The following is a 20,981-nucleotide window of genomic DNA, read 5'->3' on the forward strand; positions in this document are numbered from 1 at the left end:
GTATATCAATCCATCACTCCTTTGACCCAGTTCTTTCATCAACCGTTTTTTCTTTTCTCTCCTTTATCCAATTTCACCCTCTCCCTTCCTTCTTTAACTCCTCGACCCTGCTTTAGTACTCTCCTTCTCTTCTCTTATCTCTTTAATTTCCATTCTCTTTCCCTCCTATTGTCGTTTATCCCTTACTTCTTATGTTTCTTTATCTAAATAGCGTACATTTTCTTTTTAACTTGTTCCTCTTCTTTCTTCCTTTACTCTTTTATTTCTTTTATTTCTTCCTCTTCTCTGTAAATCTGTTCTGCGTTCTGATTGCACTGTCTCCATCTTCTTTGTTCTCTTTCCTCTTTTTTTTCCTGAACTTCCTTTTATCTTTCCATCCTTTGTCCTTTTTCATTTACCTCATGCTTTCTTCTTTAAGGCTTTTCCGTTTTCTCTACTCTATTTTCCGTTAAGTCTCTTCGTTTTTTACTTTTCTTGTTTGCTTTCTTTCACCATCCTTTCCTCTTCTCTTCCTTCTCTTCCTTCACTTTCTGCATTCTAACCCCAGGTATATAATGTCTTCCCAGATCTCTTTCCTTCCTTTCTCCATCCCTCTCTCCTTCGCTTCTATCTCCTTTCGTCTCTCCGTCCGTCTATTCTCCTCCTTTCTCTCTTTCCCTTCCTTTCTCCCTTACTCCTCTTCCTCTCCTTTTCTCCTTTCGGCTGTCCTTTCTCCATCCCTCTTCTCTCTTATCCCTTTTCTCCCTCTCCCTCCATTCGTGTTTCCTCCTTAATCTTCTTGCCCTTATTCTCTTTCACACTCTCCTTCCTCCCTATCTTCGTCCATCTGTCTTTCCTCATTCCTTTCTCTCTCCTTCCTCTCTCTCCATCCCCAATCTCTTCCTTCCTCCGTCCCTCTTCTCTCTCATTCACTCCCTCCCTCCCCCTCTCTCGCTCCCTCCTTCTCCCTCCCTCTCCCTCGCTCTCTCCCTCCCTAGCCTGTCCTTAGGAGCGGCGGGCACGCAGGATGTCGGTCAGCGCAAGGTGTTGACCTCCCTGACTCACTCCGCCGCTGGTATTTGCGTTCTTACGTCGGCCAGCTAGCGGTCTGCCTGCCTGCCTGCCTGCCTGCCTGCCTGCCTGTCCGTCTGCCTGCCTGCCTCATACCTGCCTCGTCCCTGCCTCCCCCGCACACCTGTTTGTCTGAGTCCTTCCGGCCCCATGCTCGTCTTCTTTTTCTCTACCTTTCCTTACTTTTTTTTCTTTGTCTGCTTGTGCGTCTACCTGCCTGCCTCACCTGCCTCATACCTGCCTCGTCCCTGCCTCCCCTGCACACCTGTTTGCCTCTCCCTTCCTTCCTTTTGACCACCTGTCCTTACTTTTTCATTCTTTCTCTTCATTTAATTTTTCCTGCTTTCTTTCGCTGTCTATTTGTCTGTCTGTCTGATACTTGCTTTCATTTTTGCATCCCCTCCCGTACCTGTTCACCTGAGTCCCTCCTGCTCCTTGCTCACCTTGCCTCATACCTGCCTCGTTCCTGCCTCCTTGCTCTTCTTCCTTTTGTTAATCTGTCCTTACTTCTTTCACTTACTCTTTTTTGTGTTTTTTTTCCGTCGCTTTGTTTGATCGTTCGTCTGGTTCATTCTCTGCGTTAAAGGTCTTATTTCCTGGTTACTTCTTGTCCTTGTTCTTGCTTCTGCTCATCTTACTTTTGTTATGCTTTCCTTGTTTTCCTTTTTCTTCCTTGTCCTCAGTCTGTTCATTTCTTACCCTTGTTCATCTTCCTTTTGTTCTACTTTCATTGTTTTCCTTTTTCTTTCGTTTATTTATGTTCTCCTTTACGCTGTCTCCTCCTTTAATCTTTCCTCCTTCACTTCTTTTCTTTACTCATCTCTCTTTTGTCAATCTGTTCTCTCTCCCCTTTCTCCCTTCTCTTTCTTTCTTGTTTCTTTCTATTTCCCATTCTCTCATTTCATTCGCATATTCTCATTTTCTCTTCCTTCTGTTCTCCTTTCCCTGTCTGTCTCCTCCTCTTCCTGCCCTCTTTTGTCTTTATTTTCATCTCCCTTTCGTTTACTTCTCCTTATGTTCTTTCCTTCCTCTCTTTCCCCTCTCTTTTCTCTCACCTGTCTGCCTACCTCCCTCACCTGCTTATCTAACCTGCTTGCCTGCTCTTTTTATTCCTCCTTCCTGCCTCTGCTCATCTTCCTATTGCCCGCCAGTCCATATTTTTTTCATCTTTTTTTCCTTCTCTTCCTAATCCACAAACCTGCCTGTCTGCCTACCGTCATTTTTTCCCCTTTTTTTCTGCTTGCCCAATCAACCTGTCCACCTGTAAGTCTGTCTACCTACCTACCTCACCCCTACCTTTAGTCCCCCTGTCCTTCCTTACCTATTCTTATAACCTATTAATTTTCCTCTCCTTTCTTCCCTTCGTTTTCTTATTCATTCTTTATTCTCTTCATCTTTCTTCTCTTCGCTCTCTAATCCACTCTTTTCTGCTGTCTGCTTTTCTTATTCATTCCCTTCTGTTTTCTTCTTCCTTTGTTGTCTTAGTCACTTCTCTCTCTCTCTCTCTCTCTCTCTCTCTCTCTCTCTCTCTCTCTCTCTCTCTCTCTCTCTCTCTCTCTCTCTCTCTCTCTCTCTCTCTCTCTCTCTCTCTCTCTCTCTCTCTCTCTCTCTCTCTCTCTCTCTCTCTCTCTCTCTCTGCTTTTCTTCGTGGTTTTTCTTCCTTTTGTCTACACGCTTTTGTTTTGTTTTCTTCTTCTTCTTCTTCCTCTGGCTTCTTATTAACTTTCTATCTATCTATCTATCTGTCTGTCTGTCTGTGTCTGTCTCGCTCCGTGTCTTCATCCGGTTTCCTCCTGTCCCTTCCTGTCTTTCTCTTCCTGTTGCTTTCTCTTCCTTTTTCTGTTCATATTTTCTCTCTTGTTTCTCTTATTTTCTTCTGTCTATCTGCTTTTTTTCTGTCTGTTTCCCGTGTTTCCTGTCTTTTCTAGCTTCCTCCTGTCCCTTTCTGTCTTCCTTCTGTTTCTCTCTCTCCTTTCTTTTTCCTTTTTTTCTTTCCTTTTCTTCTCTTTTTGCTCTTTCCCTCTCTTTTTCCTTCTTCTATCTTTTTCTACCTACTCCTGTCCCTTAATTCCTGTCTTCCTCCTGTCTCTCTCTCTCTTCCTTTCTGTTCCTTATTTTGTCCTTTCTCTTCTCTTTTTCTTTCCTATTTCTCTTTCATTCCATCTATTCCTTCTACCTGACCCTACCTCTATCCCGCCTAACTGTCTACCTGATCTTCTCCACACCTTCCAATCCTCTTAATCTTCTTCCTCTTGATTACCTCTGCCTACCTGTCCTGCTCTTAGTTCCTCTTTTTTTTAACCTGTATTGTTATCTCATTACTTCTTCCTCGATAACTGAAGTCCTCAGTTTTGATCGTTTCCAATTCCTTTTCTCTCCCTCTCCTTGGCTTCCTCTGACGATACTTTTCTCTTCCATTCTTTCTTTCTTTCCTTTCTTCCTTCCGTCATTTTCCCGACTTTTAAATTCACACTCCTTATCATGAGTATACACGCTTTAATTTTCTTCCGTTCTCCCTTCCTTCTTTTCCCATCCTTTTATCATCTCTCTTTATTTCTTCTATTCCCATCCCTTTATCATCTCTCTTCATCTTGAATATATCCCTCTTTTTCCTTATCCCTTCCTTTCTCTATCCACCTTCATCGGTCTCTTCCCTTTCCTTTCCTTTCTCTTGCAATCTTCTTTACTCCTCTCTCCCCTTTTCTCTCTTCATGTGGCTTTTCTCCTCTTCTCTATCACCTTATTCACCCTTCTATCCTCTTTTCCATTCGCTATCTGTCTTCCTTACCCTTCCCTTCCCCATTCCTTCCCGTTGCATTTCCCCGCGTCGCCGTCCGCATTTCTCGTCGTCTCCCCGCGCGGACAACCTGTTTGTATGTATCTCCACCTGTCCGCTTCTTCCGTTTACCTCCGTACCTGCTGCCGACCGCTACCTGCTTCCCCCTTTACCTGTCTTACTCTCTCTCCGGCTTCCTGCTTGTCCTCTCTGCCCCTTCACCTGTCTCCTCATACCTGCTATTTCACGCTGATCATTATCATCGTCAGCTATCTATTCACCTGCCTAACCTGCTTATTTCTGCTTACCTGTTTTGATTATGTGGGTGCCTTAAGTGTTTTGTATGCTTGTTTGGTTACCTGTTTGCTTGTTTGATTAGTGGTTACCTGACTGCATACCTTGATTTTTAACTTGTTTATTACTGCGATTCCTTTGTGTTTTATTATTTTTATTTATTTTTACTATTTTATTTATTACTTTATTTTTTTTTATTGTTTGGTTATGTTACGTGTGTTTGTGTGCGTTAGGGGGGGGTGGGGAGCTGTGTGTGCTTGTGTGTGTGCGTGTGTGTGTGTGTACTTAACCTTCTCTCTTATGTAACCTTTTCCTTCCTCTTCCCTCTCTTCCTCTTCCTCTTTCTCTACTTCTAAATGAGTCTGTCTGTCTGTCTATCTGTATCTGTCTATCTATTTATCTATCTATCTATCTCCATCTGTCCAGCTATACTATTGTTCCTGTTTTTTTTTTCTGGTTTCGTTCCTCGCCGTTCGCTTCGTCACGTTCGTACTCTTCGTTCTGCTTTCTTTCACTTTCTCATTTTGTCGCTTTCTTTTTTTTTCTTTATTTGCTTCTCTGTCAATTTTTTTTCCTTGCTTTTTTTTCTTCGTCTGTGTTTGCTTCGGCGGTGGTTGCATAAGTGTATCTCTCTCTCTCTCTCTCTCTCTCTCTCTCTCTCTCTCTCTCTCTCTCTCTCTCTCTCTCTCTCTCTCTCTCTCTCTCTCTCTCTCTCTCTCTCTCTCTCTCTCTCTCTCTCTCTCTCTCTCTCTCTCTCTCTCTCTCTCTCTCTATCTATCTATCTATCTATCTATCTATCTCATGCACACAGTTCCCTCCTGCTCATCACCCCCCTCCCCCCTTACCTGCTTCCCTCCTGCTAACTCGCTAACGCCATTCCTGCTTCTCTGCTCACCTGCCTTACCTGCTTATGTCTGCTTAATTACCCCACCTGGCTATCCTTTTCATCTTCCTGCATCCTTACATTCTTTCTTTCTTCTTTATCCTTCTGTTTATTTTTTCATTCATTCGTTCGCCTCTTGAATATAACCTCTTTTTTTTTTGGCTGTTCTATTTTCTTCCTTTTTTCCTTTTTTCCTTTGTCTTAACTATTTTTTTCCTCTCATTTCATTTTTTCTAAGTCTAGTTTTTCTTCTTTTCTTTTTGTTTTATTTTTCCTACTTTCTTATTTTTCCTTACGCCATATTCTTCTTTCTTTTATGTATTTTCTTCCTTCCTTCCTTCCTTCCCTTCTCTTTTCCTGTTTTTTCCTCCCATTCCATTTTTCTTACTTTCATTTTTCTTTTTTCGTACCTCATTTTTCTTCTTCTCATTTTTCCTTTATTTTGGCATATTTTCTTCCTCTCTATCTACCTTCCTTCTTTCTTTTTCTTCCTTTAATTTATTCATCTACTTTTTCTTCATCACTTTCTACCTCATTTTTCTTTTTTTGTACCTCATTTTTTCCTTTCCGTCTCATTTTCTTTCTTTATTTTTGTATTTTCTTCCTTTTTACCTTCCTTCCTTCTTTCTTTTTCTTCCTTAATTCATTCATCGCCTTTTTCTATATCACTTCCTGACCTATTCTCTCTCCCTTCAACTTCTTATTAATCTCTATCCTCTCCCCTTGCTCCCTGCCATTCATCTCTTGTAACCTGTCAATCTTCTCCTTCCCCTCCTCTTCTCCCTCCCCTTCTCCCCTTTTTATTATTCCTCTCCTCCATCTCTTCCTTCTCTCTGCCTCGTCTCCTTCCCTCCTTCCTTTCCTTCCTTCCTCACTCGACTTTTCTATTCCCTTCCTCCATCCTTTCCCTTTTTCGTCTCTCTTTTCCTTCCTCTCTTTCTCTATTCTATATTTATTTCCACTCCCTTCTAGTTCCTTCATGGCCTCCCTCTAACTCCCTTCTCCCTGCCACCGCCCTTTCTCCCTTACCTTTTGCTCCTCGTCCTCCTCCTTCCAACGCTTGTCTCCTGTCCTACCCTCTACCTGTTTTTTTTTTCTTTTTTTCAAGGGTGTACTGTCTTGTAACCTCCCCTTTCCCTTCCCTTCCCCTCCTTCCCTTGCTCCCCCTCTCTCCTTTTCTCCACCTTCCCTTCTTCCCCCTCCCTCTTACCTTACCTGCCTCCTCCCTTACCTGCCTCTCACCTGCCTCCATCCTCTCTAATTAGCATAACCAGGTGGAGAGGTCCCGTAGTGAACATTGGAAGTGCATTGTGTATTTCTATCTAATAGTATGATCTTGATTTTTTTGAGGTGGTGTTGGTACTGGTGATGGTCGTGGTGGTGATGGTGGTGGTGGTGATGATGATGATGACGGTGGTGTTTGTTTGTTTGTTTGTTTGCTTAGATTATTATTTTTTTGTCATTGTTCTCTGCGTCATCTTGTTTTGTTGCTGTAATTTGCTTATGTTTGTATGTGTACGAGTTGATTACGTGTATGTGTGTGTGTGTGTGTGTGTGTGTGTGTGTGTGTGTGTGTGTGTGTTATTATTAAGATGCCAGCGACGGTCGGTGTGGCCGGAGTCGTGTTATCTTAATTGTATCTGGCCCCCGCTCCTTAGCACCTCCCGTCGCCCTCCTTCCTCTCTTCCTCTTCGGCCTCTCCTTCCCCTCCTCTTCCTCTCTTTCCCCTCCTTCCTCACCCGTTGCTCTCCATCCTTTCCTTCATCTCCGCTTCCTCCTCCATCTTTATATTTCTTTTCAGCCTCTTCTTGCTTAATTCCTTTCTTCCTCCTTCATTTCTTTACCCTCGTTTCCCTCCTACTTCCTTCCTTCCTCTCCCGTTGCTCTCCATCCTTTCCTTCATCTCCTCCTCCTCCTCCTGTTCCTCTTGTAATTTCCCATCTTTTTATTCCTTTTTCAGCCTCTTCTTGCTTAATTCCTTTCTTCCTCCTTTATTTCTTTACTCTCTCTCCCCGTCTACCTCCTTCCTTCCTCTCCCGTCGCTTTTTTTCTCTCCTTCCTCTCCTTGCTTCCTCCTTCCTTCCCTGCCCGGCTTTCTTTCTTCCTCTCCTTCCTCTCCTCTTTTTCTCCTTTCTCTTCTTCCTTCCTTATCCATCCCTCCTCCTGTCTCCATTACTCTCCTTCTTCCCTCCTTCCTGCTTTCCTTTTTTTTCTCTCCTTCATCCCTCCGTACTCTCCTCGCAATCTTCTAATCTCCTCTCCCCTTCCCTCCCTCCATCTTTGCTACTTTCGTCCTCTTCCTCCTCCTCCTCCTCTTCCTCCACCCTTTTTTACCCCTCTCTCCCTCCTTCTCTCCATCCCTCTCTCTGGTACTCTTCCTTCCTCTGTTTCCTTTCACCCTCTTCCTCCTCCTCCTCCTCCTCCTCCTCCTCCTCCTCTTCTCGACGTTCCTGTGTCTATTTTCATCTCTCCCTTCTTACCTTCCTCCCCTTCTCCCCTTCTAATCCAACTCCCCATCTTTATATCTCCCTTCAACCCCTTCCTCCCTTCCTCCTTCAACTCTTTCTCCTTCCTCCTCTCTAGCTCTTGATTTCTCCCTTCTTCTTCTCTCTTGATCCCTATTTCATCTCTTTTCCTCTTCTTCGTCTTATTTATCTTCTTTTTCCTACTCCTCTTTCTGGTTATCTTGTCATTTTCCATCTTTTTTTATCCTTTTTCAACCCTTTTTATCTGCTTAACCTCTTTCTATTTCGTCTCTAAACCTCAACTTCTCTTCTTCTATCATCTCTTCGTTTTTCTTCTCCTCCTCCTCCTCCTCCTCCTCCTCCTTCTTCTCCTCCTCCTGCCTTTCTTGTAATTTCACATCTTCCTTCTACACCCCTTTCTTCTTCCTCTCTAGCTCTCGACTCCTCCTCCATTCCTCTTCTTCCTCTTCTTTTTCCTCTTCCTCCTCCTTCTGCTCCTCTCGTAAGTGGGTCTGCGTGTGTTCTTAAGTCAGTCGTACCTTAAATTAAGCATCCATCGTGCTCAATTAATCCATTCTTACCTCTCTTAAAAGCCTCGTCGTGTTTGGTCTGTTTTTTTTTTTTTTTTACTTCCAGATGGGCCAATTGTATCGCTGGTCAGTTTTGTTTTTAATTTTATTCTTTCTCTCTCTTCCTTTCTTTCTCCTTCTCGCCTTTTCTCTCTCACTCTGTTTGTCTGTCTACTTCTTTCTGTATCTCTCTTTCGATCTCTACTTTCATGTGTGTGTGTGTGTGTGTGTGTGTGTGTGTGTGCGTGTGTGTGTGCGTGTTCCGCTCTCAAAACTCAAAACCATCCCAGAAGTCTCGTCATTTAGGTCTAACGCAAAAAAAAATAATAATAATCTCGAGGCCACTTAAGTCCGCTAGGGATATTTCTCTCAACAAAGACACATCCACTGCTGAGCCTAAACATCTTCATCCATTTTTATCATTGACAGCATCTTTCTTACGCTCTTATATCTGAAGTCTTAGCTTGTTGAGGAAGAGATGATAAGACTTACCTGTAAAAAAAAAAAGCATCACATACTTTACTATTTACTCTCAATGATTATATTTACCAACAAGCCGGTTTCATATATATTTTCCTCCTTATTCTCTCTTTTCCAGAACGGTAAGCAAAAGACGTATTACTCCAGAGGGGATTAACTGCCACTCGCATCACCAAACTACTACATCAAACACATTCACTTCACCCAATGAACTCCCAAGGAAGGAAGACACTCAATTAGTCATCTCAGTCACGTCGGTCAGGTTTTAATAGAGACGTGTAGTGGAGGGGTCACGTTATAGTAGAAACATATAGTGGAGGGGTCAGCATGTGGTAGAGACAGCTGGTAGTGGTGGGGTGAGGTTGTGGTGGAGTTATTAGTGGGGGGGTCAGGATGTAATAGAGACAGCTGGTGGTGGAGGAGTGAGGTTGTGGTGGAGTTATTAGTGGAGAGGTTAGGTTGTAGTGGAAACAATTGGTAAGAGGGTCAAGGTGTTATTGGGAACAGCTGGTGGAGGGGTCAGATTGCATTGTGGACTGGTGGTGGTGGTGGTGTCATGTTGTGGTGGAATCAGCTGGTGGAAGAGAGGTCATAAGGTATCGGAGGTCAGGTCAGTCTTATACCAGTGGCTGTCTAGTCATGCATGTCCTATTAAGAGTCAGATGAAGTCATGCGCCACCGTCAGGACGAGGAGGAGGAGGAGGAGGAGGAGGAGGAGGAGGAGGATTAGACAGGAGATGGAGAATGATAGGACAGAGTGAACAGAAGGAAGAGGAAGGAGGTTCATTAGGGAAGAAAAGAGAAAATGAAGAATTATGAACGAAGGAAGAAGGGAAGGGAGGAAGAAGATGAAGATGAAGAAGAGGAGGAGGAGAAAGAGGAGGAGGAGAAGAGATGAACAGGAGGAGGAAGAGGTGGAGCATGTGATTGTGGGGATGAGCTGTAAGAAGGATTAGGAGAAGGAGGAGGAAGAAGAGGAGGAGGAGGAGGAGAGATTGGAAGACGTGTTTGAACCAAGAATAGAAATGCAAAAAAAAAAAAAAAACATGAAAAAAAAAGTAATTAAGATGTAAGGATGTGCAATCAAGAAGAAGAAGTGGCAGGAGGAGGAGGAGGAGGAGGAGGAAAAGATGCAGAAATTGAAAGAGAGAGAGAGAGAGAGAGAGAGAGAGAGAGAGAGAATTAAAGGAGGAGGAGGAGGAAGAAAATGAAAAAAACGAAAAAGAAAAAGAAGAAGAAGAGATGAAGAAGTTGTTACAGGAGAAAAAGAAAGAAAAAAAGACAACATTGATAACGAAGATAGTAATAATAAAAATGATAATAAATAAAGAAAATACAAAAAGAAGGAAAAAAATAGAAAAAGAAAAGGGTAATACTTACATGCAAAAAGGAAAAGAAGAATAAGAAATAAAAAAAAACGAACAGGTAACAATGAAGAAGATAATTTATAAGAGGAGGAGGAGGAGGAGGAGGAGGAGGAGGAGGAGGAGGAGGAGGAGGAGGAGGTATAGGTTATGTGTCTGACTGGTTCGGCGCCGCTGTTGATTTCGGCTTCGGTCAAAACGTTATGCTTGACCGAAGAGAGAGAGAGAGAGAGAGAGAGAGAGAACCATGAAAGATCCGACTTGTCTTTACTTCATTCAGTCTTGTCGAAATTTACGTTAAAATAAAAATGGCAAGGAATGACAAAAAGAAAAAAAAATGAGGAATGAAGAGAGAGAGAGAGAGAGAGAGAGAGAGGTATAAAGGTTGGACCGTAAGAAGAAAAAGGAAGAAGAATTAAAAGGGCAAGATATGTAATTAGTAAGTTCGAGAAGATTTAATTAAAGAAAATGGGGATTGAGAACAAAAGAAAATGGGATGAAAATAAAGAAAGAGAGGAAAAAGATGGAATACCTAACAGCGAAGGAAAAGAAGGAGATAGAGAGGGAGAAAGATAGAGAGAAAAAGAGCAAGGGAAGGAAAAAGAATGAAAAAGGACTGAAGGAAAAAGGAATAAGACGAGAAAACAATTAGCGAAGAAAGAAAAGGAAGGAAATTAAAGAGAGATAGAGAGGGAGGTAAAGAGACCAGAGGGAAGGAAGGAAGAGTAGGAGGAGGAGGAGGAGGAGGAGGAGGTATGTCAGAGTTAATGGCCCGAGAAGGAAAACAAAAAAAAGAGGAAAGGAAAACCGAAGAAGAAAAGGATGAAAAGGAGGACGGAAAGTAGGAAGCGAAGACGAGAGGGAAAAAAAGGTCGGAGGGAGAAGGGAGAAAGATGGGAGGGAAGGAGGGAGGAGGAGGAGGAAAGAGGATGAATGGAAGAAAGAGGAAGAAAGAAAAGAAGAGGAAAGAAAGACAGGAGATAAGAGGAGGAAAGAGAAGGAAAGAAAAGAAAGAGGGAAGAGGAAGAAAGATGGGAGAGACGGAGGGAAGAAGAAGAAAGAAAGAAAGGGGAAAGATAGGAGAAAAGAAGAGGAAAAACGAAAGGGGAAGAGGAGGAAAGAAGGATAGAAATAAGAAGAGGAAATGATTAAGGAGAAAGAAACATCGGGGGAGGAAAAGGAAAGAAAGGAAGAGGAAAGAAGGAAGGAACAAGGAGGAAGAAAAGAGAGAAGAGGAGGAAAAAGGAAGGAAGAAAGTCAAGGAGGAGTCGGTTTAGGAAGGAACGAAGGAAGAAAAAAAAACGGCCAAAAAACTTCCTCCCCGCCCTTCTCTTCCCTTTCCTTCTTTCCTTCCTCCCTCTCCTTTTTTTTCCCTCCATACCTCCTTCCTCCCTTTCCTCCATCCCTCCTTCTTCCTCTGTCATTTCCTCCTTTACCGTCCCTCCTACACCCTATAAGGTAATACAAGTTAGTTAAAGAAGAAAATGAAGAAGAAAACATTAAAATACTTGGCTACGGAAATTCAGAGCTTAAAGAAAAAAATAGGTAAAAATAATGAAGATAGAGATAAAGATAAAGGTAAATTATTGAAGGTATAGAGATGAAAAAGAAGGTAACTGTTTATAATTGATGTTGATGCAGAGAATGTTACTTGAGAGACTGAGATAAAAAAATAAAGTTAAAAAATGCTTAGAAATTAAAAAAAAAACTATATTAGAAAAAGTTGGAAATAGGAGGAAATGAAATAGAGAATTGAATAAATATTGATTGATGGGGAAAATGAGAGAGAGAGAGAGAGAGAGAGAGAGAGAGAGAGAGAGAAGGCGAGAGAAAGAGGGGGAAGAGGAGGAGGAGGAGGAGAGGAAGAAGAGGAGGGAGGGAGGAAGAAAAGCAATGGATGTGTGACGGTTTGTATCTTTGACTTCTATGGAGGGAAGAGGAGGAGGAGGAGGAGGAGGAGGAGGAGGAGCGCTTAAGGTCAAGGAACTTCTACTCGTTACCTTTTTGTTTCACCCCCTCCCCCCCTCCTCCTCCACTTTCCTCCCCTTTGGCACCTTCCTCCTCCTCCTCCTCCTCCTCTCTTTTACACCTTCAATCTCTCCTTAATCTTCTCCTTTTTAAATTCCTCTTTATTTAATGCGCTAAAGGTGATGAATGCTTCCCTCTTATAGCGTGGAGGAGGAGGAAGAGGAGGAGGTAGAGGAGGAGGAGGAGGAGGAGGAGGAGGAGGAGGAGCTCATGAGTCAACGTGGGGTTTGCGTATGCCCCTACCCCCCCCCTCTCTCTCTCTCTCTCTCTCTCTCTCTCTCTCTCTCTCTCTCTCTCTCTCTCTCTCTCTCTCTCTCTCTCTCTCTGCACCCAGTAATAAGACCAATAAAAAAGAGAGAAAAAAGAGAAAAAGAGAAACCAGGTGTCGCGTTAACCAGAGAGAGAGAGAGAGAGAGAGATGTGGGGGGGGGGGGGGAAGGAAGGGTGCCAAAAAAATGAATAAAAACACACGATGAGCGGGTTAGGAGGAGAAGGAGGAGGAAGAGGAAGAGGGGGAGGAGGTGGAGGAAGAAGAGGAGCAGATGGGGAGGAGAGAGGAGAGAAGACAGGGAGAAGAAGTAGGCAATAAAGTCGTAAGGGCAGAGAGGAAGCATGCATGGAAAGGCAGGCAACGGAAAGCATGTTTGATCGTAACGAGGCTGCACGCTTAAGTGATTTAATCAGATCGACCTGAAGACTTAATAAAAACACTTGCTGTACGTGCGTCAGAGTATGTTTGAAGGAATAGGAAGAGGAGGAGAAGCAGTAGAATGAGGGTAGAATGAGGTGGAGGAGGAGGGAGGAAGATAAGGAAGACGATATTAAGGGCAAGGAGGAAGATCAGGAGAGGGGAGCCTTCAATAGTCATTCAGTCAGTCAGTCAGTTAGTCACTCAACAGTGGCGGAGGGAGGTTCCGTCACAGGTCAGTCAGTCATTCAGTCAGTTAGTCAGTCAATAGTGGCGGAGGGAGGTTCCGTCACTAGTCAGTCAGTTAGTCAGTCAGTTAGTCAGTCAACAGTGGCGGAGGGAGGTTCCATCACAGGTCAGTCAGTCAGTCAGTTAGTCAGTCAACAGTGGCGGAGGGAGGTTCCGTCACTAGTCAGTCAGTTAGTCAGTCAGTTAGTCAGTCAACAGTGGCGGAGGGAGGTTCCGTCACTAGTCAGTCAGTTAGTCAGTCAGTCAGTCAGTGTTCTTACTACTTTACTTACTTAACCCATTTTGTTGTAATAATGATATAGTTTGACCGTTCCTGCAGAGAGAGTTGAATAAAGACCGCAAAAGGAGTAAAAGGGAAGAAAAAGGAGAAAATAAAGGAAATAGTAATAAATAGAATGAGATAGATGAGAGATGGGCTGCGTGGAAGAAGAAGGGAAGGGATGAAAACGAAGGGAGGTGAAAGAAGGTGTAGACGAAGGAAGAAGAGAGTGAAAAGAAATAAATTAAAGGAAATGGCAAACTCCAGAAAGGTTCACGGATTTTTTTTTTTTGGATTCAACCTTTTCTTTTCTTTTCCTCTTTTCTCGTTTAATCTCTCATTTACTCTTTTTCCTTTCCTTTCCTGTTTCCTCTTTTTATTTCCTTCTCTCTTCCTCGCATACAAAACTCCAAAACACACACACACACACACACACACACACACACACACACACACACACACACAGAGGAGGAGGAGGAGGAGGAACGGGAGGTTGAAAGCTGAGAAGAGAATGATCATATGGGGATTAAGGGGAAGAGGAAGAAAAAAGAGGAGGAGGAGGAGGAGGAAGAAGAGTTAGAGTTGCAGGAGATATAGGAAATGAGGAAGGAAGAGATTCATGTCAAAAGTTATAAATAAAGAAGAAAAGGAAGAGAAAGAAGGAGACGAAGGAAGAGAGAGAAATCGAAAGAAGAAATTAAGAATCGTATGAAGGAAAATGGTAAATAGATATACAAAAAAAACATAGAAAGGACGATGAAAAGGAAAAAAGGAGAAGGAAAGAGAAACCGAGAGAAAGACAGGAGGAAGAAACGAAGGTATGGAGGTAAAAAAAAAAAGGGAGGAAAACGTGTGCATGAGGGAAAAAGGGGAGGAAGGGAGGAAGAAGATACGTGTTCGGAGGGAGTTTGTACGGAAGGAAGGAAGGAAGGAATGTTGCGGGAGGGAGAGAGGGAGAGGTGCGTAGGGAAGGAAAGAAAGCATGAAGGGGGAGAGGAAGGAAGGGAGGATGGAAGGGTAGTAAGAGACGAAGAAAAAGGGAAAAAAAGAAGAGAAGTAAAAGGAAAGAAAAGGAAAATGAGTGAAGGAGGTGAAGAAAGTGAAATAAAGATAAAGGAAGAAAAAGAGGAAAGAAAGAAAACAGTGAGTGAAATAGGGAGAGAGGAAAGAAAAATGAAGAAGTGAAAAGGAAATAAGCAAAGAGGAAAAAAAGAAAAAGAAAATAAGGAAGAAGAGGAGGGAGAAAGTCAGACAAGAAGGGAGGGAGAGACGGAAGGGAGAAAGGAAGTAAGTAGAAAGGGAGGAACGGTGGGACGGGCAGGAAGGGAGGAAAGGGAAGGGAGAAGGGGAGAGAAGAGGGAGGCGTGTAGGGGAGAAAGGGAGGAAGGGTTGGACGGGCAGGGAGGAAGGTAAGGGAGGGGGAGAAGGGAAGGGAAGGGGATCGTTCGTGTCTTGCCAACGTTTGCTGCTCACTTCCGCATTTGTACAGCTGATCAGGGAACGTTCAGCGAGGAGGGGAGGGAGGGAGGGGAAGGGGAGAGAAGGGGTAGGGACGGGAGGAAAGGGGAAAGGTGCTGATTGGAGGCTTAGGATATGTATTGGAAGGGAAGGGTACTGAGGATGGAAGGGAATTGATTTAAATGGGAGGGAGAATAGGGAAGTGAAGGGAAGGGAGGAAAGGGAAATGAAGGATAATGAGGAGGAAAGGGAATTGATTTAAGTGGAAGGGAGAATAGGGAAGTGAAGGAAGGGAGGAAGGGTAAGGAAGGCATTGGAAGGCTGGGAAATGTATCGGAAAGGAAATTTAAGGAGATCGAAAGGGAAGGAGTGAAGAGTTGTAAAGGGAAGGGAAAGGAAGGGAAGGGAAGGATAAGAAGCAAAGCATGACATAGAGAGAAAGGAAAAGAAGATAAGACTGCGATGAAAGGTAGTGAACAGAAGGAACAAGAGGAAAGGAAAGGAAGAGAAAGGAAAAGGAGGTAATAGAAAACTAGAAGTGAGTAAGGGAGAGTAAGCGGAAACAGAAATGACAGGTGAAAAGATTGAAAAGATAGAGACAGACAGATAGACAGACAGGCAAACAGATAACGTAGATTCAATTAGTAAGATATTCACTTCTCCTCCTCCTCCTCCTCCTCCTCCTCCTCCTCCTCCTCCTCCTCCAATACCTGGGCGATAAATAATTAAACACCCGTGGTTTGCCTTAATAAAGAAATCTCAGGTAGACAGGCAGGTAAGAAGGAGGAAAGGTAGGGGAAGGGAGGGAGGAGGAAAGGTAAGGAAAGGTGGGGAGGTAAGGAAAGCGAAAGGATAAGGTAGAGAGAAAGGAAGGAGGTTTGTAAGTTAAGAGGAATGTTGGGTAAGAGATTGTGTCCTTTTGTACCCTTGAATGTGAATGGAAAGGAAAGGGAAAGGATAAGAAGGAGACGAGGTAAGGAGGCAAACATTAAAGCAAGAAAATAATGGAAATGAATGAAGAAGGGAAGAGGAATAAGAAAGGGTAATATGAAGTAGAAAAAAAAATACTAAAAGAAGAAGAGGAAATGAAAAGGAAGGAAAATAAAATGGGACTATCAAAGAAAAGAAGACAAATGAAATGTGAATGAAAAAAAAGAGAAAATAGAGAGGACGAGAAAAAATGGACCAGTGATAAAGAGGAAACGAGAATGAAGGAACATATAGAGATGAGCGAATGTATGAAAAAGAGCAGATAAAAGAGAGGAAGTGGTTAAATTAGACGATGTAAAGATTAAAAAAATACATATACGAAAAAAAGAAAATATAGGGACGCAAATTAAATTGAGTATCAATTAAAAAGAAAATGAAAATATGAGAAAGGGGAAGAGAGTGGAGATCAGGTATATAAAAGGGCAGAGAAGAGGAGGAGGTCAGGTTAAGTAAAAGGGTGGAGAAGGGGAAGGGAAGGGAGGAAAAGGCCAGACCGAGTATACACCATAGCCCATAAACTTTCCAATCCTCCCTCCCTCCCTCCCTTCCTTTCTCCTTTCCCTCCCTCCCCCCCGCAGTGTTCAGGCAGGTGAGCTCTTAATTAAACACTGATAGGGTAAGGACAGGTAATTTGCCCACCTCAGACTTTATTCGCCCGGTAATCCCAGTAATTCCTTCCCTTTTCTCACCTCCCTTCCCTCCTCCCTTCCTCTTACCCTCCTTCTTACCTCCCATACCTTACCTCTCTCCCTCCCTATCTCTTTCACTTCTGTCCTTACCTTCCCTCCTGTCCCTCCCTCCCTCCCTTTCTCCATTCATTCGCTTACCTCCTCCTTCTTCCCTCCTCCCTCTTATCTCCTCCCACCTTTCCCTCCCTCCCTCCCTCCCTTACTATACCCTCCCTTCCCTTCTGTCCCTCCCTCCCTTCCCTTTCCCCACTCGCTTACCCTCCTGTACCTAACCTTACCTTCCTCCCTTCCCTCCCTCTGTCCTTACCTTTCCTTATGTCCCACCCTCCCTACCTTCTCCCTTCCTCCCTCCCTTCCTGGTTTGGGGTAAAGTTTATGAACTGACCGCACGTGTTAGAGGCTACTGAATGCTACTGTTAGTGGTCTTGACGGTGGTTAAGGGGGGAGGGAAGGGTGGTGGGGGAGAGGAGGAAGGCGGGTAAAGAGGAGAAATGGGAGGTGATTTAAATGGAATAGGGGATACGAAAGAGCCCGAGAGAGACAAGGGAAGGAAAGGGAAATTAAGAGAAAGGATGAGAGGAAGGAAAGGAAGGGTGACGAGATAGAAAGGGAAGAAGGGAACAGTTGGAAAGGTAAGGGAGGGAAGAGAAGGGAAGGGAAGGGAAGGAAAGGGTAGGAAGCAAGGTTTGAGAGGAAGGAAAGAAAGGGTGACGAGATCGAAAGGGAAGAAGGGAACAGTTTTAAAGGGAAGGGAGTGAAGAGAAGGGAAGGGAAGGGTAGGAAGCAAGGTTTGATGTAATGGAAGAGGAAGGAAGGGAAAGGAAACAGAGAACAACACATTAATGATGGGAGTGATAGGACGGCATGGTGGTAATGATGGTGGTGGTGATGGTGGTGATGATAGTGATGATGATGGTGGATTAACTTTATTTCACGCCATTTTCATTCATCCTCTCCCAATTACTCTTTACCATAATTTTCTCTCGCCTCTCTTTCATCACATTCTTCTTTATCTACGTTTACTTACTTGTTTATCACAATTCCTCTTATTTCCTCTCTTTTATTACATTTATTATTTGTTTTATCTGGTTTTATTTGTTTTTATTTCTTTGTTTTCTTTATTTTTGTTTTTTCTTTCGTATTTTTCATTAGTGTGTTGATTTTTGTTTGTTGTTGGTGTTGAGAGAGAGAGAGAGAGAGAGAGAGTAAACAAGGCGAAGTGATGTTTATTATTATTATTGTCGTTTAGGTGAAGTTTCTGGTCCTCTTCTTTTTTTTCTCCTCCTCCTCCTCCTCCTCCTCCTCCTCCTCCTCCTAGCTTTCCTACTCCTTTCCTCCCTTCTCTCTCCCCTTTGCTCCTTAAATATCTTCCTCTCCCCTCTCTCTTTGACCCCAATCTCCCCCTCATCTTTCCTCCTCCTCCTCCTCCTCCTCCTCCTCCACGTGGTCTTCTCTCCCATATAGTCTCTTTCCTCCTCTTTCTGTTTCCTCCCTCCTTACCTTATTCAGAAATAGTCTCCTCCTTCCCCCTATATAATGTTCCTTCCTCCTCCTCCTCCTCCTCCTCTCCTTCTCCTTCATTTTGTCTTGCTACCCAAAATGCGCATTCAACACCCCTCTTCTTCCACCTCCTCTTTCCCTTCCTCCTCCTCCTCCTCCTCCTCCTCAGCAATGAAAAGTACACACGCTCCTACTAATACTAACACGCACATACATACACACACACGCTACACACCATAACCTTCCTCTTCCTACCTCGCGCCCCTTCCCTCCTCCTCCTCCTCCTCCTCCTAATCAGCCGGCCACTCATTACCTAATTGCTCTCACTCATGTCCTTCCGCGTTCTTGATTACACTCGGTTATTCACCCCTCCCTCCCTCTCTCCCTCTCCCTCTCCCTCTCCCTCTCTCTCCCTCGAACTGGCCAACGCGACGACCAGGAAGGAGGGGAAGAGGAAGGGAGAGGATGTTTGGGGAACGTGGGAGATGAGAGTTAGGCAGGACAGGAGGAGGAGGAGGAGGAGCAGGAGCGGAAAGGGTAGAGAATGTGTGAAAGGAATGGTGAGAGAGAGAGAGGGAGTAGATTTATTCCCAAATTTGAATGGAAAAAAGAGAATAAGGGACAAAAAAGAGAAAAAAAAGGAAGAGAAAGAAAATCGATTGCAGAAAAAGAGCTTAAGAGAAAAGATCGAAGGAAGGAAGGAGAAGGAAAAGAATGAAGGACGAAGGAAGGAAAGGAAGGAAAGTGAAAGAGGAACGAAGGGAGGAAAAGAAGAGAATGGAAGGAAAAGGGAAGAATGAAGGCAAGGAAGAGTACAAAAAAAGAAGGAAAATAGGAAGGAAAATAAGGAGACGGAAGAAAAATAAGGACGAAGAAAGGGAAAAATCAAGAGAAATAAGGACAAAGGATGGAAAGAAAGAATTAGAAGACAACGAAGAGGAGATAACGGAAAGAAAAGAAAGAAAAAAAAGGAACAAACGAGAAAGAGGAAGAGAAACGAAGAGAACCAAGCAGGAACAGGAATTATAAGTGAAACTGAGGAATAGGAACGAACGAAGCAAGTAAAGAACGAAAGAGAAAGAGAAAAAGAAACAAACAACAACAAATTAAAACAGGAATTTCGAATGTCTAACTTCAAGACGGAGTGAGTGAGGGGGGGGGAGGAAAGAGAGGCAGCACACCTGTTGAAAATCGCGTCAGGTGTGTAATTAGATAATGGCACATATTCCCCGCACGCCGCGCCTTCAGGGGTGTTCGGCGGTGGTGCTGTCTGGCGCGTCTGTCTGTCTGTCTGGGTTAGGGCGGCTGTAAGACCTGTTCCATCTCATTCTTCTTTGCCCTTCTAACACCCAGTTTCTGCTACCTGTTTCTTTCCTCCCGTTTCCCTAGTTTTTTTTTGTTTCTATTTTTAGACCCTGTTTATTCTGTTATTTCATCCTTCCCGTTTTATTTTATTTTATTATTATTATTTTTTAGGTTACTGCAAGACCTATTTCATCTAGTTCTTGTCCTTCATATACCCCGTCTCGTTTCTCTCTTTAATTTCGTTTATTTATTTTCTAGTTTTTTTTTTTTTTAAGGCAACTGCAAGATCGGTTACATTTATTTTTTGACCTTTTTAACTCCTGTTTCTCCTGTTGTTGTTTTCTTCCTGTTTTCGTAGGTTTTTTATCTCTATTTTCTTCTGTTTTGTTGTTTCGCTGGGGTATTTTCCTCCTCTTTCTCTGCCTCTTCTCCTCTTCCTCTTTTCCCTTGCTTTTTTCTTTCTTATTCCCTTATTGTTGCTGTTTCTTCGTTTCTTCCTTAGCTCTTATTCTGCCCTTCCTTCTTCCTCCTATTCCTCCTTTACTTCGTCTTCTCCTCCCCATCCTTCTTCTTCTTCTTCTTCTCTTCCTCTTCTACATTCTCCTCATCTTTATTGCTGTTCCTGTTGTCTTCGCCTCTTCCTTAATTAGCTCTTATTTTGCCCTTTCCTCCTTCTTCTTCTCTTCCTCTTCTACATTCTCCTCATCTTTATTGCTGTTCCTGTTGTCTTCGCCTCTTCCTTAATTAGCTCTTATTTTGCCCTTTCCGCTTCCTCCTATTCCTCCTTTACTTTTTCCTCTCCTTCTCCTTCTTCTCTTCCTCTTCTACATTCTCCTCATCTTCACTGTATTTTCCTTCCCTTCTCTTCGTGTTAACTGATTCTTCCATTTTCTGTTCTTCTTTTAAACACACACACACACACACACACACACACACACACACACACACTTGAACAGGCACACACGAGTTTCCCTGACCTGCGCAACATTTCCAACCTGACATCTGTTCGGGCGTCCGTCCGTTCGTTGCCTTCTGGTCCCAATCCTGTTCCTTTAATCGGTCAGTTTGGCAAGTTTTTCGATATCTTTTTTTTTTCTATTTTGCGGTGGACTAGTTTGAACTTTGGGGGGGGGGGGAGTTAAGTATTGGTTAGGTATTGTTTTTTTTTTTTTACTATTTTTTTTTTGTTTTATTCATTTTATTATTGCTCTTATTGTTGTTTGTTTGTTTGTTTTGGTGTGGTGGTGGTGATGGTGGTTGAATTGCTTTTGTTGTTGTTGTTGTTGTTGTTCTTGATGTTAGTGTTCCTGTTTTTGTTTTTTTCTGCTCGTTATTTTTTTTTTTACGGTCATATTTTTCATCGATTTTCTTTCTTTATTTATATTTTTCAAACATTCTCTCTCTCTCTCTCTCTCTCTCTCTCTCTCTCTCTCTCTCTCTCTCTCTCTCTCTCTCTCTCTCTCTCTCTCTCTCTCTCTCTCTCTCTCTCTCTCTCTCTCTCTCTCTCTCTCTCTCTCTCTCTCTCTCTCTCTAACTCATTGTAGTACTAACATTCATATATTCCTGTTATTGGTGTTTTTTTCCTCCCTTGTTTCCAGTCTTCTAAGTACCGGCCACATCAGGGATAATTACAGGCATTAATCTTCATGTTTGTTCTATTTATCTTTTTCTTTTCTCTTCCCTTGTTTTTGAGATCCGAACCAGGCCAGTTTTCTCTCATTTATCATTTATGTGGATCATTCTCCCTCTTTTTTTTTCCCCTGCCTCCCTCCCTCTCCTTCTCACCTCACTTCTTCTCCTTCACTTCTTCCTTCCTTTCTTAATCTCGTTCTTGTGCCCCGACTCGCTTCTTCTGCTCTTCTTTGCTTCTTTTGCCTGCCTCTTTTTATCTCCCTCTCTCTCTTCGTCCTCTTGAAAGTAACGGGTTTGTTGAA

The sequence above is a fragment of the Eriocheir sinensis genome, chromosome 15 (assembly GCF_024679095.1).
Source record: "Eriocheir sinensis breed Jianghai 21 chromosome 15, ASM2467909v1, whole genome shotgun sequence".
Lineage (NCBI taxonomy): Eukaryota > Metazoa > Arthropoda > Malacostraca > Decapoda > Varunidae > Eriocheir > Eriocheir sinensis.